The sequence below is a fragment of the Miscanthus floridulus genome, chromosome 7, assembly GCF_019320115.1.
Source record: "Miscanthus floridulus cultivar M001 chromosome 7, ASM1932011v1, whole genome shotgun sequence".
Classification (NCBI taxonomy): Eukaryota; Viridiplantae; Streptophyta; class Magnoliopsida; order Poales; family Poaceae; genus Miscanthus; species Miscanthus floridulus.
This window is the reverse complement of record NC_089586.1, coordinates 42,366,479-42,382,446: the sequence shown is the minus strand read 5'-3', so window position 1 is coordinate 42,382,446 and position 15,968 is coordinate 42,366,479.

The following is a 15,968-nucleotide window of genomic DNA, read 5'->3' as shown; positions in this document are numbered from 1 at the left end:
CACGACGAAGCTGGCATTGGAATCGATCGTCGCGGCGTGCAGTCGGCAGAGATCGTGTGCGCCGGGCGACGTTGAAGCGCCTTCGAGGGGAGTGGGAAGGCCTCGCCTTTCAAGCTAGGTGAGCAAGTCGAGGACTTTGCCCTTCGCCTGTGGGCAGGCTCATGTCGCGCAAGCAGGGGAGGAGGATGCTGCTCTATTCCTGGTGCACAGGTGTGTCGAGCCGCAGCAAGAAGCAGGGGAGGGGGTGAAAGGTCCAAGCTTTCCCCTTTCCGCGTCGGCTGGCTCCGCACATCTCCACCTCGACGAACCGAGTGCCCACTGCCTTCCTCGGCAAAGGCGCAGACGATGACAAGATTGACGGCTGGTACCTCGACACCGGTGCCACACACCACATGACTGGTCGGTGTGAGTTCTTCTTCCGACCCGGACTCCGGCATTAAGGGCTCCGTCAAGTTCGATGATGCCTCCACCGTTGAGATCGATGGAGTCGACTCGATTATCTTCAAGGCCAAGACGAGGGAGCACCGCCTCCTCATCGGCGTGTACTACATCTTGGCCTTGAGGAACTCCATCATCAGTGTTGGGCAGCTGGACGAGAATGGCTCACGGGTGGAGATCGAGGATGGCGTGTTGCGTATCTGGGATAGAAGCTGCCGCCTCCTCGCCAAGGTGAATCGAGGAAGCAGCCACCTTTATGTGCTCCATGTGCAGGTGGCGCAGCCCCTCTACCTTGCCATGCACCGAGACAATGAGGCATGGCGTTGGCACGAGCGCTTCGGGCATCTTCACTTCGAGGCCCTAAAGCAGCTCGACAAGGAGGAGATGGTCCACGACATGCCCTGCATCGACCATGTCGAGCAACTCTGCGACACCTATGTGGTGACCAAGCTGAAGGGCTGGCCCTTCCCGCATCAAGCCTCCTACCACGCCACCGAGCAGCTCGAGCAGGTGCACGGTGGCCTCTGCGGCATAGTTTCACCAGCCACTACTGGAAGGTCGGTGCTACTTCCTACTACTCATCGACGACGCCACTCGCTACATGTGGATCGTGCTGCTCGATTCCAATGCGGCAACTGTAGATGCCATCAAACACCATCAGGCAACCAGTAGAGAAGGAGTGCGGCCACAAGCTCTGGATGTTCTGCATAGACTACGGCTGTGAGTTCACGGTGGTCGAGTTCGCGACGTACTGCGCTAACGAGGGGATTCAGCACCACTACTCCGTGTCCTACTCACCACAGCAGAACAGCGTGGTCGAGCGCTGTAATCAGACGGTGGTGGCAGCGGCATGCACCCTCCTCAAGCAGCGTGGCATGCCAGCGATCTACTGGGGCGAGGCCAGTAATGACCGTTGTACACTTGCTTAACCACTCATCGACCAATGCACTCGACTGGCAAGACGCTATATGAGGCCTAGCACGGGCGCAAGCCGGCGGTAAGCTATCTGAGCGTCTTTGGCTACCTCACCTTCATCAAGGAGCTGAACCACGTCGGCAAGCTTGACGATCGTAGCTCGTTGGGGGTCTTCATCGGCTATGTAGAGGGGGCTAAGGCCTACCATGTGCTCGACACGGTGACACGACGCGTGCACGTGGCACGCGACGTTGTGTTTGATGAAGGACGCGGTTGGTCATGGGACAAGGTGGTGGACGACGGGTCAGCAGCCGCGCTCCGTGACTTCACTGTCGAGTACGTATGGGTGGGCAGTGCTGAGGGAGCACAAGGTGCATCCTCATCAACATCACCAACGCCGACCTCTTCATCAGCTCCACCGCGCTCGCCATCACCAAATCTGGGGGAGCTCGGCAGCCCATCAATGGTGTTCAGCAACCCATCAGCGGAGCTCGACAGCCCATCAGTGGTGATCGGCAACCCATCGACGATGGTCGGGAGTTCATCGACAACAGCACCGACCTCTCCAACACCGCAACCGACCTCTCTAGTGCACCAGACAACCACTCCGGTATGTTCTACTTCACCCGTTGTGACACTAGCGCATGCAGGCCAGCCAGAGGTCAAGTACGCAATGCCACTGGAGGATGATGAAGACCGCCTGGACGCCTACTACGACGATGAGCCCCTCTAGTACCGCACGGTGGCAAACATCCTTAGAGAGCAGTCTCCACCGCACCAGCCCGAGAGGTTCTTCGCTCAGCTACATCTGATGCACGTCGGCGAGCCGACCACTTATGCTGAGGCGCAGGGTGATCCTGCGTGGCGGGCAGCGATGGAGTAGGAGCTCAAGTTCGTCGAGCAGAACCGCACCTAGGAGCTGGTGCCATTGTCTAACGGCCACCACCCCATCACCCTGAAGTGGGTGTTCAAGCTCAAGAAGGATGAGCTGGGCGCGGTGATCAAGCACAAGGCGCGGCTGGTAGCATGTGGCTTCATCCAGCCAGAGGGGATCGACTACGACGATGCCTTTGCCCCCGTGGTGCGCATGGAGTCAGTCCGTGTCCTCCTCACACTGGCGGCTCAAGAGGGGTGGCATGTCCACCACATGGACGTGAAGTCCACCTTCCTCAATGGTGACCTCAAGGAGGAGGTCTACGTGTGCCAACCACCTTGCTACGCCGTAGCTGGAGAAGAGGGGAAGCTGTACCACCTACTGCAAGGCACTCTATGGTCTGCGTCAGGCACCGTGCGCCTGGAACATGAAGCTCGACAGCCACACTCAAGAAGATGGGCTTCAAGCAGAGCGTGCATGAGGCGGCGGCGTACCAGGCGGGGTAGCGGACACAACGTTCTACTAGGTCAGCAGTCTATGTTGACAACCTCATCATCACCGGTGCTGAAGAGCAGAAGGTAGAGGTGTTCAAGGCGTAGATGAAGAAGGCATTCGACATGAGAAACCTCGGCCTCCTCTATTTCTACCTCAGTGTCGAAGTGCGCCAGGATGCCAGCGAGATCGCCCTCCGCCAAACCCACTACATCTAGCGCATCCTTGAGCTCGGCGGCATGATAGGCTGCAATCCGGACCACACCAGTGATGGAGTTGAAGCTCAAGCTAAGTCGAGAAAGCAATGGCAGAGGAGGTCGATCCAACCCATTACTGGCGGCTGATCGGGAGCTTACGCTACCTGGTTCACACTCGGCAGGACATCATGTTCGTCGTCGGGTACATGAGTCGGTTAATGGAGCGGCCGATGATGGAGCATCTACAGGCCATCAAGTGTATCCTGCGCTACATGGCGGGCAGTCTCGACTATGGTCTTCACTATAGAAGGGCTCCCGACATGGCGCGGTTCGTCGGCTACTGCGACAGCGACCTCGCCGGCGACGTGGATACCAGCAAGAGCATAACCGGGACAATGTTCTTTCTCGGTGATTGCTTGGTCAGCTGGTAGTCCCTCAAGCAGAAGGTGGTGGGCCTCTCAAGCTGTGAAGCAGAGTGCATCGCCACCACCACTGCAGCAACTCAGGCACTATGACTGTCAAGGATGTTGGCAGAGCTCCTTGGCAGGAAGGTGGATGTGGTTGAGCTAAAGGTGGACAACAAATCTGCTCTAGCTCTAGCCAAGAATCATGTCTTCCATGAGAGAAGCAAGCGCATCCGCATCAAGTACCACTTCATCAGAGATTACTTGGAGGATGGGAGCATCAAGGCCAGTCACATTGCCACCACTACTGATCAGTTGACCGATATTCTCAGCAAGTTGCTGGGGAAGTCTAAGTTCCAAGAGATGAGGGAAAGGATTGGGCTACAACAGATCGCTTCCTGTGCTCGTCACAAGGCTTAGGGGAAGAATGACAAATAAGCCTAGTGCTCGGCAGCACTTATATCTTACTTTTCTGCATTTTACTTTCCTTGGCTTCCAAGCCTTTGTAATAGGAATATGCTCAGCATCCACTTTAGTGGTTAGGAAATATGCTGGAGCAGGTAGAAAGTAGATGCTGCCCTCTGCTCATAAAAGCAGGGGCACACCCTTGTATCAAGATAAGCTATTGCATTTTCTTTCAATCCAAGCGGCCAAGGGATAAGCTGCTCTCTGGTAGTTCTCAAATCCGAATCTGAGATCTATTTGGGCCAACAATCCCGTTTGTAATTTTGTTTCTTTTTCTTTGTCTAATAAAAATCAGGCAAAGCTTTTGCCACCTTTCTTAAAAAAACTATGCTAGATGACAGCTACTGTTTGATGAAACAGTATGTTCCATTCAGCTTCAAAAATCACCCTGATGATTATAATGGATAATAATATAACAACAGAACTGTTAAATTAGGTGAATTCAAGATCAATTTTCTCCACTGTGGCCTACAATTTCAAAAAGGATCGTCCGCATTCTTTGGATATCTGTTGCAAGGTTGACATTATTTCTCCTTTCTTTTGAACCGGAAATACAGCAGGGAGGCCCCCACTGTAGAATTTATTAAAACCAAAACAAACCACTGTACAAAAGGGAAAATTGTATAACAAAGACGGGAGAAAGAGAAGAGGCCTGAGCGGGGCCAAGGAGCAAACTAGCCGAAGAGGTCTAAAATAAGAAGAAAAACTGATGGCTTAGAAATACAAAGTCTATGAGCTTAGAACCCGTCGGGGACCAATACTAGGGTACCCGAAGAGGAGAAGCTAATGACTGTCAATATTGATTCATCCGAGCAGTCAAGAGCACAACTACAGCTCCAACCGACCCTCAGGCACGCAAACTCCGCCTCACCCGACCTCTGGGGGCGGGCTCCGCCTCGCCCAACCCCGAGACCGTGAGCTCCGCCTCGCTAGACCTCTAGAGGCGGGCTCCGTCTCGCCCGAACCTGGGGCCGTGGTCTCCGCCTCGCTCGACACCAGGGCCGCGGGCTCCGCCTCGCCCGACCTCTGGAGGCGGTCTCCGCCTCGCCCAACCCCAGGGCCATGGGCTCCACCTCGCCCGACCATGAGATTGTGGGCTCCGCCTCGCCCGACCCCAAGATCGCAGGCTCTGCCTGGCCCGACCTTTGGAGGCGGGCTCCGCCTCGCCCAACCCCTAGGGCCGCGGTCTCCGTCTCGCCCGATCCTAGAGCCACGGGCTCCGCCTCTGCCCGACCCCGAGGCCATGGGCTCCGCGTCGCCATACCTTTGGGGGCAGGCCCCGCCTCGCCTGACCCCTCGGGTGCGGGCTCCGTCCTTACCCGATGGGGTCCCATACCGCCGCCAACCACTCTGGGTCCAAGCGTATGGGCCTGGATCAAAACTCTGACACCAAGGAAAAGACCTGACACACCCCGATGTAACCCGTGGCAATGACGGGTCATACCTGAGGATTCACATTAAGAACAGTGTCAGGGTGTACCGGTACTATTCTGCCTAACCCTCGTACGAACGCTGACAGGCATGTCGGTTCACCACAACAGTCCACCAGGACGGAGTGGAACGCCATGATCGGCAGACGACGCCTGCGCATGGCGCCCGTGACAGACAAGACCGCGACATGGCGCCGTCCCTGTTGACATCTACAGTGTCGACGGGACCCGCATGAAGGAAAAGAAGGATCCGGCGATCCTGAAGGCCTTTGGCTCTCTCTCTCGTTCTCCTCTTTCCCTCCACTGTAACCCGTGCTTTCCCTTGGCCTATAAAAGGGAAAGCAGGGCGCTTCATTAAAGGGCATCGGATCGATTCAAGCCAGGTCCGAACAAACCCATCGAACCCTGAACACACGGTTAAGCAGCAACCGAGCTCTCTCAGCACCCGTTCACCTCTTTCACCTAGAGACTTGGGACTCGTCCCTCTCTTGTCCGTTTGTAACCCCTACTACGAACTTTCAGTGCTAGTAACACGAGCAACAGCAACGAACTGCACGTAGGGACATTCTTCCCGAATCAGTATAAACCTCGTATCATCTAAGCACACCATCCAAGCCAGACGCGCAATATTAGAAATTTACTCGTCGGTGGTGACTCGAAACACCGACAGAACCTGGCTTCATTTTGAAGCTCTTGAAAGGAGGGACGCCCACTATCAAAGATAAAATTGTTTCTTTGAGACCTTTCTCCAGGGCTGTTAGTGGGATGAATCCATGGCATCTTACAATGACAGCATGGCCCTTCCACACTGACCTTTCTAACCTAGAAGGATCTTGCTTGGACTTGGTACATGTACACTCTTTCTTTGTTGCTTCCAGAACGCTTGTATTTCCTTTTTCTGAATGGAAATGTGGTTTGCCTCGGATAAAAAAAATGCTCTTTATTTTTTTAATTAGAGGGGATTCCTAGAGTTACCATTGTGTCTATTTTCTTTCATTTACAATAAATTTTGTTAGGTCCATCAAATTTAAAAAGTTGATTTGATTTTATTGTTTCCTAAAGAACAATTTAGTTTTGTGGTTACAAAAGACGGAAGTTCCTTTTCCAACGCATGTAGGAATCAGTACAGTTCAAATTAATAGTTCATTAATCTGAGCTTATGTATTCTATAGGTCCTCTCTGGCTTGATTAGTTTGCATCAGAGCTATGTTTCACCACTTCCATAAACCTTCAAAATGTAATGTTTGACAAAACCCATAGGCTCTAGGTTCATTTTAGGTTAAGTGCAGAACTAAGCAGTCAAGAAGACGAAGATGGTGAAGATTATTGAGCATAGAAAGAACGAGGCCTTTCAGAAGTTGCTCCACCCTTCTCATTTCTCGAACCCCAGAAACTTCATATGACACACTGGTGATTATGTATTGTCACTATAATTTCACCCTTGTTTAATTTTAAACACAGACGGCATGCATCAGTTACTACAACTGATGAATACTTACTAGAAAGCCTGACAGAAGATATTTTGTAGGCTGATAGGCTGTACCAATATCCTCGAATATTCTTGGACGCGCCAAAGTCAGAAATGTAGCCCCAGCTACACAGTTTATCCCATTGGAAAATGTGAGTGAATGATACACGGACCACCAAAAGTGACTTAAGACCTGTCACTTTTTTGGGCCAACTTGCAAACGCACCACAATGACAATGATAATCATATATATTACACCATAAAGTCATAGGGTATTGTGAGCACCTCCTGATTGTGTACTACTAGTGTGTCAAATTATGCTGGTTGCCGTGGCATGATACCTGGTTTCAGAACTGAGTGGAGTTGGCGATTCACACTTATTGAAACCAAGTTCACACGGCTATGTTGCAGTGCACTACTTCTGGAGCCTTTCTGATTGTGTAGTGATTTCAATAATGTACTGCACCAGCACAATATAACACATCATTAAAATTGTAGTGCAAATCTCTTGATTGGATGATGAGTATTAGGTTTAGGTCCCACTACAAAGGACTGAAGAACCGTGACTTTTGCTCATCAGTTTAGAGCCCCCACCTCCCTGCCCTCCCTGCAAGATCAGATTTGATGAGTATTGTGGGAGGAAAAGAATTAACATGACCAAACCCTAGCTGGACAATTATTATTATTTTTTGCGCATACCTAGCTGGCCAATTATTGTACCAAAGGGTTTCAACTGCTGCTGTTGCCCTTTTGCATGGTGTTTGGTGTGTGGTGTATTTTTTGCTCCTGAATTCTGCCTCTCCTTTTTTCTGACAGTGATGTGCAGAAAGCCGAGAAACTCTCATTTGGACGTGCAACTTGATTGCTCAGTGTTTGGAGATGGTTGGCTGGGCCGGCTCAGCCTATAAAGGATGAGTCAATGGGTACATTTCAGTAGGAAGGTAGCTGGTGGGTTTGTACAGTTTATGTGGATACCAAGGATTGAGGGTTGATACTGAAAGTGAAATGCTCTCATTTGTGTGGCGATGTTCACATCTGACATCTGTTTGGGCAGTCTTGTATCGTTGTTTACCATCAGGTATTCAAGTCTGTAGATTCAGATTCAGGACGAGAAAGTGATGCTGAGGAGTAATTGTTGGAGTCAACCATTTGGGGCCTTCTCGGAATTTCACAAGGAAAAGCGAAATCTCTCCAAATCCCACAAGAATGCTCCATTCTAAAAGCGTCACTGGACCATCTGATGAGCAATTGTGCAGTCCCGATTGAGACAAGGAGCTATTAGCCTATGACAATCAGTTACCTTTCAATAATATCTAGCAAATAGGTGTTCTAAAGTTGCCCCACCATTGCTGTGCATCAATCTGGCAAGAGTACTTTCCTTTGGCTCTATTCATACTTTACATGGCAGGTGCTCGTGCACATGAGGTCTCCTATGCTACTAAGATCCTTTTTGGTCTTTGGATTTTCCTTCACCTAATTATTCTCTTGTTCGTAGGGTGTCAGTGACAGGCATAATGATCTAGGTCCTCACAAAGTGGTGGCGTAAGTGCTTGATTTGACTACCATGCACAGTGTCTCTTATTCAAGTTTTAGTTGATTAATAGATTAATTAGATATTGCCTTCGTCCCCAAAAGAAACACAATTCTAGTTTTATTTTTAGTCAAACTATTTTATGTTTGATCAAATTTATAGAAAAGGGCATCAACATTTATGACTTCAATAGATATATTGTATAAATATATTTACTTATTTGGTATTATAAATAATTGGACCTTTTTTACTTATATTTATAGTGTTTGGTTCGAGAAATCACTTCATTCAAGATGAGGAGGTCCATCATGAGTCCATTCCCCAATTTGATAAAGTGACTTTATTCCTTATACAATTACTAATTATTAGCTTACGAGGCAGACGATAGATCAGCCTATTACTTCCCACTAACCAAACAAACAAGTAAAAGGTGAGAAGGATTAATTCATTCCTCAAACCAAACACTTTTTTTTAGTTAAAATTGAGATAGTCAACTAAGAAATAAATCCGTGTCACGAATAGTAAATTTCAAGCAACGTCAAAGTGTATGAATTTAAGAGAAAAATAAATATAAACTCTTGTAAGATTTTTATCCTTCTGGCAAGGTTTTCAGAGTACGCCTGTAAGGTGAGAAATTGAGCATGTCCATAATCTCGGTTGCCCAAAAAAAAGAACCGAACGACAACATGTAATGAAAAAGAAGAGGGATTCAAACCAAAACACTCACGATTGGATCCACATTGTGCTTACGACGCATGATGCATTTGTCGAGAGAACCGAACAACAACATCTAATGAAAAGGAGAGGGATTCAAACCAAGCCACTCACGATTGGATCCGCGTTGCAGCACAATGCGTCTGCGACTGTACGGCATCGTGTCAGGGCTACGGTACCGACTCCATGAAGATGGCGCCATCGTCGTAATACGCAGCTTGTTCGTTTGGCTGTGGTTTGTCGTAAACGATCGTAAATTTTCAGTCGGAATAGTATTTTTCTTTCACACAAACTAGCCAGCGGTATTTCTTCACGAACCAGCAACGATACGAACCAGCCAACCGAACAGGCTGACGTAACCCAGAGAAGATAGAGTAGAGTTATTTGAGTATTGTATTGCGCTGTATGACATGTGGGCCGATCGGACAGAGACTCTGTCGTGCAAGACCGTGTGGTCGCCGGTGTCTGTAATAAGCGAACCCTGGGAGACAAGGGAGATTATTCCCAATTTGAAAACAGAACTCAAGAATAGAGGAAGCTTTCCTCGTCTCGTTACCGCCTACGTACCATGTTCGATCTCCTCACGTCCCGGCGATCGCCGGCGGCCACAGGGCGTGACAACTGGTATCAAAGGCAACTCTTCCTCGGCAGCGCTTCCCTGATCTTGCTTGCTTGGCTCACAGATCGTAATTTCGGTTGGCAGGTGATTTCTGTCTGCACCCTCGTGGTGTTCGACGTGAGGGCCTATAGGTCCCTCCTTTGGTTGAACTGGGTTAGTAGCAGCGTCGGCATCACCTACCTTGAGCTCCACTACCTTACCCTCCACCAATCCCCAATCCACCACCTTACTTCCACCAAACCCCAATCCACCACCCCTGCTCCATAGATCTGCTTCATCTACGGCTCGACACTCGACTGGGGGACTACATCGACACGATCTGGTTCGGCAGCATGAACCATGGTGAGCACAACCTCAACAATGCTCCAACCTTTCGTTACACACGCAGTCGGGGCTAGCTAGGGTTGTGGACCAGTGTCCCCGTGTAAAATTCTGGCGCTGCCTTAACCGATTGTGAGGTGGGAGGTGACGGCGGGGAAGTGTCCACTTACTCGGGTTGCGGGACTTTGTTTCTGTGTAAAATCCCTTGGTAGTGCCTCACTTCCAGGCGTAGTCAGCGACACGATGCAACAAGATCACAGGGAGGTGTACGCCAAACCGATTGCTTCACCAGCTCTTAGCTTAATCACTAGATTTGGTCATCACGTCTCCACCGAAGCCATCCAAGCAAATGCAGTTTGTCCTCGATGCCATGTCGAAGACTTCGGATGATGAGAAGGGTCGCTGGAACAGGTGATGGAAAGTTTTGATCCGTTCTTTTCACAAATGAATGATATTGGAGTCATTTAGCAGGAGATGAAAAAGGATTTAACTGACACCAAGGAAGATCAAAGGAAGATTGCCAAACATGTTCAGACGAATGAGCAAGCTGTTGCCAACTTGACGTTGCATCAGATGGAAAATGAAGCTTTGTCTGATAACTCTGATGGTGCTTCAGTTGTCAGTTCCAGAATGTCTTTGCAAAGAGGAAGCATGACTCCAGGCCTAGTACTTCTAAACAACCTAAGCAACATTGTGATCACCCAAAGAAGGAGTCCTTACCACACCATCGCCTACTTGTAACAACCCAGGTTTTCCAATAACCAAAAATCCCAACTTAAATTTTTTTCTAACAAAACCCATATATGGTGACTATGCATGCTAGGAAACCACCCTTATAGTTGCACAAGTATGTCCCAAGCTAGCATGTTTGAGCATTTGCATATTAAACAACTTGTGAGTTGCTTCTTCATGATTTCATGTGATGAAGTAAAATCAACTTAACTTTTATAAATAACTTGTTGTGTGTGTTGCCAACCCTTGGCTTGGACCCTAAAACCCTAGATGACCCCTAGTGGACCCCATAAGGATGAGTACATGCTTGGTACCACATGTATACATGCATAGGAGCCCAAGGTATAGCATAGAATGGAAATAGAAATGGAAAAGAAATTAGAAATGGGGGAAAGAACTAGAAAAGGGAAAGTAGCCTAGCAGCAGTAGCCGACCTAGCCCCGCCAGCGCTGTGGCCCAGCCGCTCACACCCATGACCCGCCGCCACTAGCCTAGCAACGCGGCCTAGCTCCCTCCCGCGCGTGTCCGCGCCCGCGCGTGACCAAGCCGGCCTAGCAGCGGCTCGTGTTCGTGCCCCCACGTTGCGATGCGTCACCGCTGTTGCCTTCCCAGCAGCCGCTGATGAGCGGGCCCCAGCTATCATCCCCTCCATTTCCCCTCTCCTCTGCTTTTCTCGCCAAGGCAGAGCACCCCACCAGTGAGCATCCGAGGCCATGCCTCGCATCTCCGCCGCCCATTTCCAAGCCATTGGACGAGGACGCATGAATGGACACCACGTCCGTGATCCATGGCACCCCTGTGCCTCCCCCAGCCGCGCTATGCCATGCTGATGTCATCGTCATGGCCCCGTCGCCATGAGACCACCCCATCCGCCTTTTTGACTAGGCGTCGCTTGAATTGGGAGCGCTATCACCCACGCGATCACCCCGCGCTCCCAAAACCCTAGCCTAGAGGCCGTATCAGCCCTACATGTACCCCCTCTACCCTTCCCTACCGTCTGCCGCTCGCCATGGCCGTGGCCTCCCTATAAAGGGGACACACCTGGTGCCCTAGCCCTCCCCTTTCCACCCCACCACCACTAATGGATTCACCAATCACACACCGAGACCGAGAGAAGAAGGGACAAGGGAGGAGGGAAGGAGAAGGAGGAAGCCCGAGTTGCCACTACCGAAGCAGGAGACGACGCCTCGATCGTCTACACCGGTGTAGCAGCTTGGCATGGCACCGCATTGACCTGACACGACCTTGCCTCATTACCGCACCACCATCCTATCTACCCTGCCACCATGGTGAGCTCACCCAAAGCCCCCTTGCTCATCGCCATGGACACGCCATGGCCGCGCCACCGTGTTCTCCCCCTTGGGAGGGCCAAAGGCTGACCTTTTTGAAAGGTCCTTGTTTGGTTTTGGTAATTGAGTGACAACCTTAGTTGGACTAATATGTGTTTGAGTGAGATATATAGGTGATTAGTCCACAGGTACACTTGTGTGAGCAACTCATGCCATGACATTGAAGATGGCTTGGATTTGTTGCAAGGCTCACACATGTGATGAAGGAGCTCATTGCATATGAGACATGAGATTGAGTCATGTGACTAAGGTGGAGAAGATCAAGACAAGACTTGGCTTGATGGACCAGTTGCAAGTATAAAGGGCAAGTTGGAGGCTTTGGAGTGATGGACCGCGTGGTGGTGAAGCTTGAGCAAGACTTGGCGCCGATGGACGAAGGCAATGGTGAAGAGCAAGTTAGGTCATGATCAATGAACCAATAAGGTCATGTGATGATATAAAGTGGATCATATCATTTGGTGATTGATTGGTGCATGTGTTGCATCAACGATGGAGGAGATGGAATGGAATACGCAAAGCAAAAGTATAACCTAGGGCATTTCATTTCACCGGTCATAGGTGTGTAGAGAAGTTGATGACCGGGTTTAGGATAGATGGCCATACTATTAAGAGGAGTAAACTTGTTTGCATATTGGTCATCTAGTGCCACTTGAGCGATCTAACCTTGCATACGTGTTAGGATCGAGTGGCGTGGTGAATTGAGTGACTAATCCTTTGGAAAAATGTTTGTGAAAAGCTAACACACATGCACAAGGTGGTGATCACTTGGTGGTGTTAGCATATTTGCAAAGGTGAAGAAGTTGGTAAAGAAGAGGAGGCGAAACAGGGCTCGAGGTGCTGCCTGGGTGGCACTGCCACCCCCTGTCCAGTGCACTGCCACCCATGTGGCGGTGACCGACTAGGAGGCCGAGAGTAGTGTGTTGCCCTAAGGGCACCACCACTGGTTGTCCGTGTAACACCTCTGGTGTTTTGACCTAGCACTAAAACTTGACATATCATCATATGCATTGCAAAGCATTCATAAAGTAGAAAATTTTGAATGCATTCACTAAATAAGCTTTATTTCATAAGTTGTTATTTTATGTGATGTGATTCAAAACCTTAAATAAAGATCATGACCACAAGGGTCAAATTTCATGTGATCATGTGAGGCCATGTGTCATTTGACTCAAATAACCCTAATGCGCCATGTTACTGGTCAAAAATCAAAGTTAAAGTAAAAGGTAAACAAATCAAATTTGAATTCAAATTCAAAACATAAAAGTCCTTTTTGCCCCTTTTATCTAATTCAAAATCTATTTGGAATTTGGGGTTGTGACAAAAAGTAAAGTTGAAGCATATTTTATAAGGATCAACTTTGGTATTCAAAGTTTTTCAAGTTTACATATAAAATTTGGAGTAATTTTGAAATGGTTCAAATGCTCAAATGCACCCCAAATTCAAATTTCAAAATGGAGGCAGAATTTGAAAATGTTCCTTGAAGCAAAGTTGTAGAGTTTGAAAAGTTGAGCAACTTTCATTTTTGGATATTTTCAACTTCTTTAGAAAATTTGGGAGTAATTTGTAAAATGAACTCAGTGGCAAATCTGTAAATACTTCAAAAAAAAATCAAGTTGGCAACAGGGCGCCACTGCCCCACCGCCGGCGTCCTTTCTTCGGCCTTCCAGGTGCGCCTGCGGCCGCCCTTGGCTTTGCGCTGGCGCGGGGAGCACGCTGCGTGTCGATTCCGTGCGCTCCTGGCCGAGCTATAAGACCCAGACAACGTCGTTGGCTTTTCTTTCCTTCCCTCTGTTTTCTCGACGCCGCCGTCTCAACTCCGACGAGCTTCTCTCGTTTCCTCAGCGCAAGTTAGCCCCAGAAAAGCCATGTTCTAGTTCCGCCTACTCCTTGCGCATCTGACCAAGCTATTGCTACCGCTTGATTTCGCCGAGAGCTCGTTGTCCACGTTCATCTTCCTCGTGGCCGGCGACCTCAATGGAAACTCTGATTCACCGTGGCCAACCTCATTCAGTGAGTCGTTGCCCTTGCTTGTTGACTCTACGGCTTTGTCTCAATGCTGTAGTGCTTATTCCACTCTTGCCTGCTCATTTTGCCCACTACAGTCGTCGGAATACTATCGTCGACGAGGTCCGCTCTGCCGTGATCCTGGTCACCGTCGAAACGTGTCACCATAGCTTCTCCGGTCTCGCTTGTTGCTTCAACACATCCGGGGTGATCCACTGATGCTTCCTAAACTCTCTATTTCACCGTTACCGGCCTTGTTTTACTGGCATAACATTGCCATGCCACCGTGTCTGCCATGGCCGGTGTCAGCCTTGTTCCGTGTCGTAATCAACCTCCGTAATGCCACAGATCGATGCGCCTAGCTCTTGTGAACATGTTGGTACTTTGGCCGTCGCTATTGGGCTCACCGTCGGCGATTTAGCGCCGGTCAGCGCCGTCGAAGCCATGGTCAATGCTCGAGGTTGAGGATGACATGTGGGGGCCGGCTGTCAGAGAGAGAGAGAGAGAATAGTGTATTTTGATATTTTCTGATTTTGAATAGTGCTGAATCTTTGGAAATTTGTTGGAAAATAATAATAGCTCCAAAAATTCTAAAAATTTGTATGTAGCTTCTGTACATGTTCTAGTATGGTTTAAAAATATGAAACTTGAAATTTGAATAAATTTTTAATGTTCAAATATTCAGTCCATTAATTGATAAATGCAATTTCCATGATTTTTGTAGGCCACTGTATAATTCCAAAAATTATGAAATTTGTTTTGGTACACGAATTTGTCATGAGGAAGCTTACATAAAATTTTGAGGTCATTTGGAACAACTTTATTTTTGGGCTTATTTCCAAATTAATTCAAAAATAAATAAAAGCAAACCCTAAGTGTTTGATTAGTGTTTGATCTTGTTTTGGTCATGTTTTGTGACTAGTAGGGTTTCAAGGTCAATTCGGTCAAGTCACATGTGTGGTCCTTGATGATAGAATTGCAAGTTGGTTTTGTTGGCTTGCAACTGTACCGTGAAAAACGAGTGTATTCGAGGTGTTATTATATTTCATGCACCATGAAAGCATCATGTTTACATTATCATCATGTTGAAGCATATGTTATTATTTCGTGTAGAACCCGAGAGTGAAACGATTCTAGTTGAGCAAGTTCTGGAAGAATCCCCGGTTGTCACGGGATTCGATAATTATGGTACTGATCCGGAACCTAAGATCGTCAACGAAGGCAAGCCCCGGTTTATGTATTAAACCATTACCTTGTTTACTTTGAAAAGTTTATCATCTATGTTACCTAATGCATTAAGTTGATTATTTCAAATGTTACCTACTTGATGCATTGCTTACCTTGTTAATTGTTTACCATCCTTGAAGATGATTTCATTTACAAAGGCGTAGAATGCTTAGTATGCTTTATGGTAGGCTTTCAAAGTAAAAGTTTCAATACAATCAAAGATAGCATACTGGCCAAAGAAAGAAAGAAGATAGAATGAATTAGAGACTAGTCGGGTGACTTATCTTGAATGTTGGGTAATGTTGCCGACTATGTCGCTTAAAGGCCACTCATTGTGGATCTTCTGAACGAGACACTTTGTAGTACTGGTCACATACTTCGGTAAGCCTACTTTTGCTAATCCGATACTAAGACGAATGCCCACGCACTGGGAGTGGAGAGATGATGGGAGTAGCGTGTACCCTCGTGGTTAGAATGTGGCCGGATTTGAGGTGTGCTGTGCTCTCGGGTGGCGTGGAGATGGCTTAGTATAGGAGGATCCAGTAGCGAGGTTGATATATGCAAGATTAAGTTCTACATATGTCGTGTGATAAGGAATCCCCAGCTGGGACTTGAATCAATTCGAATTGCCGGTGCTCCATGGATATGGAGACTCGATTCATTATAGAAGCAATGCAGGACTGGTGAATTACTAAAACTTGAGAAAAGGAATGGAATGAGAATGTTTAGAACATGGGATATGAACACTTAGCTGAGATAATGAACTAAGAATACTTAGGGGTAAAAAC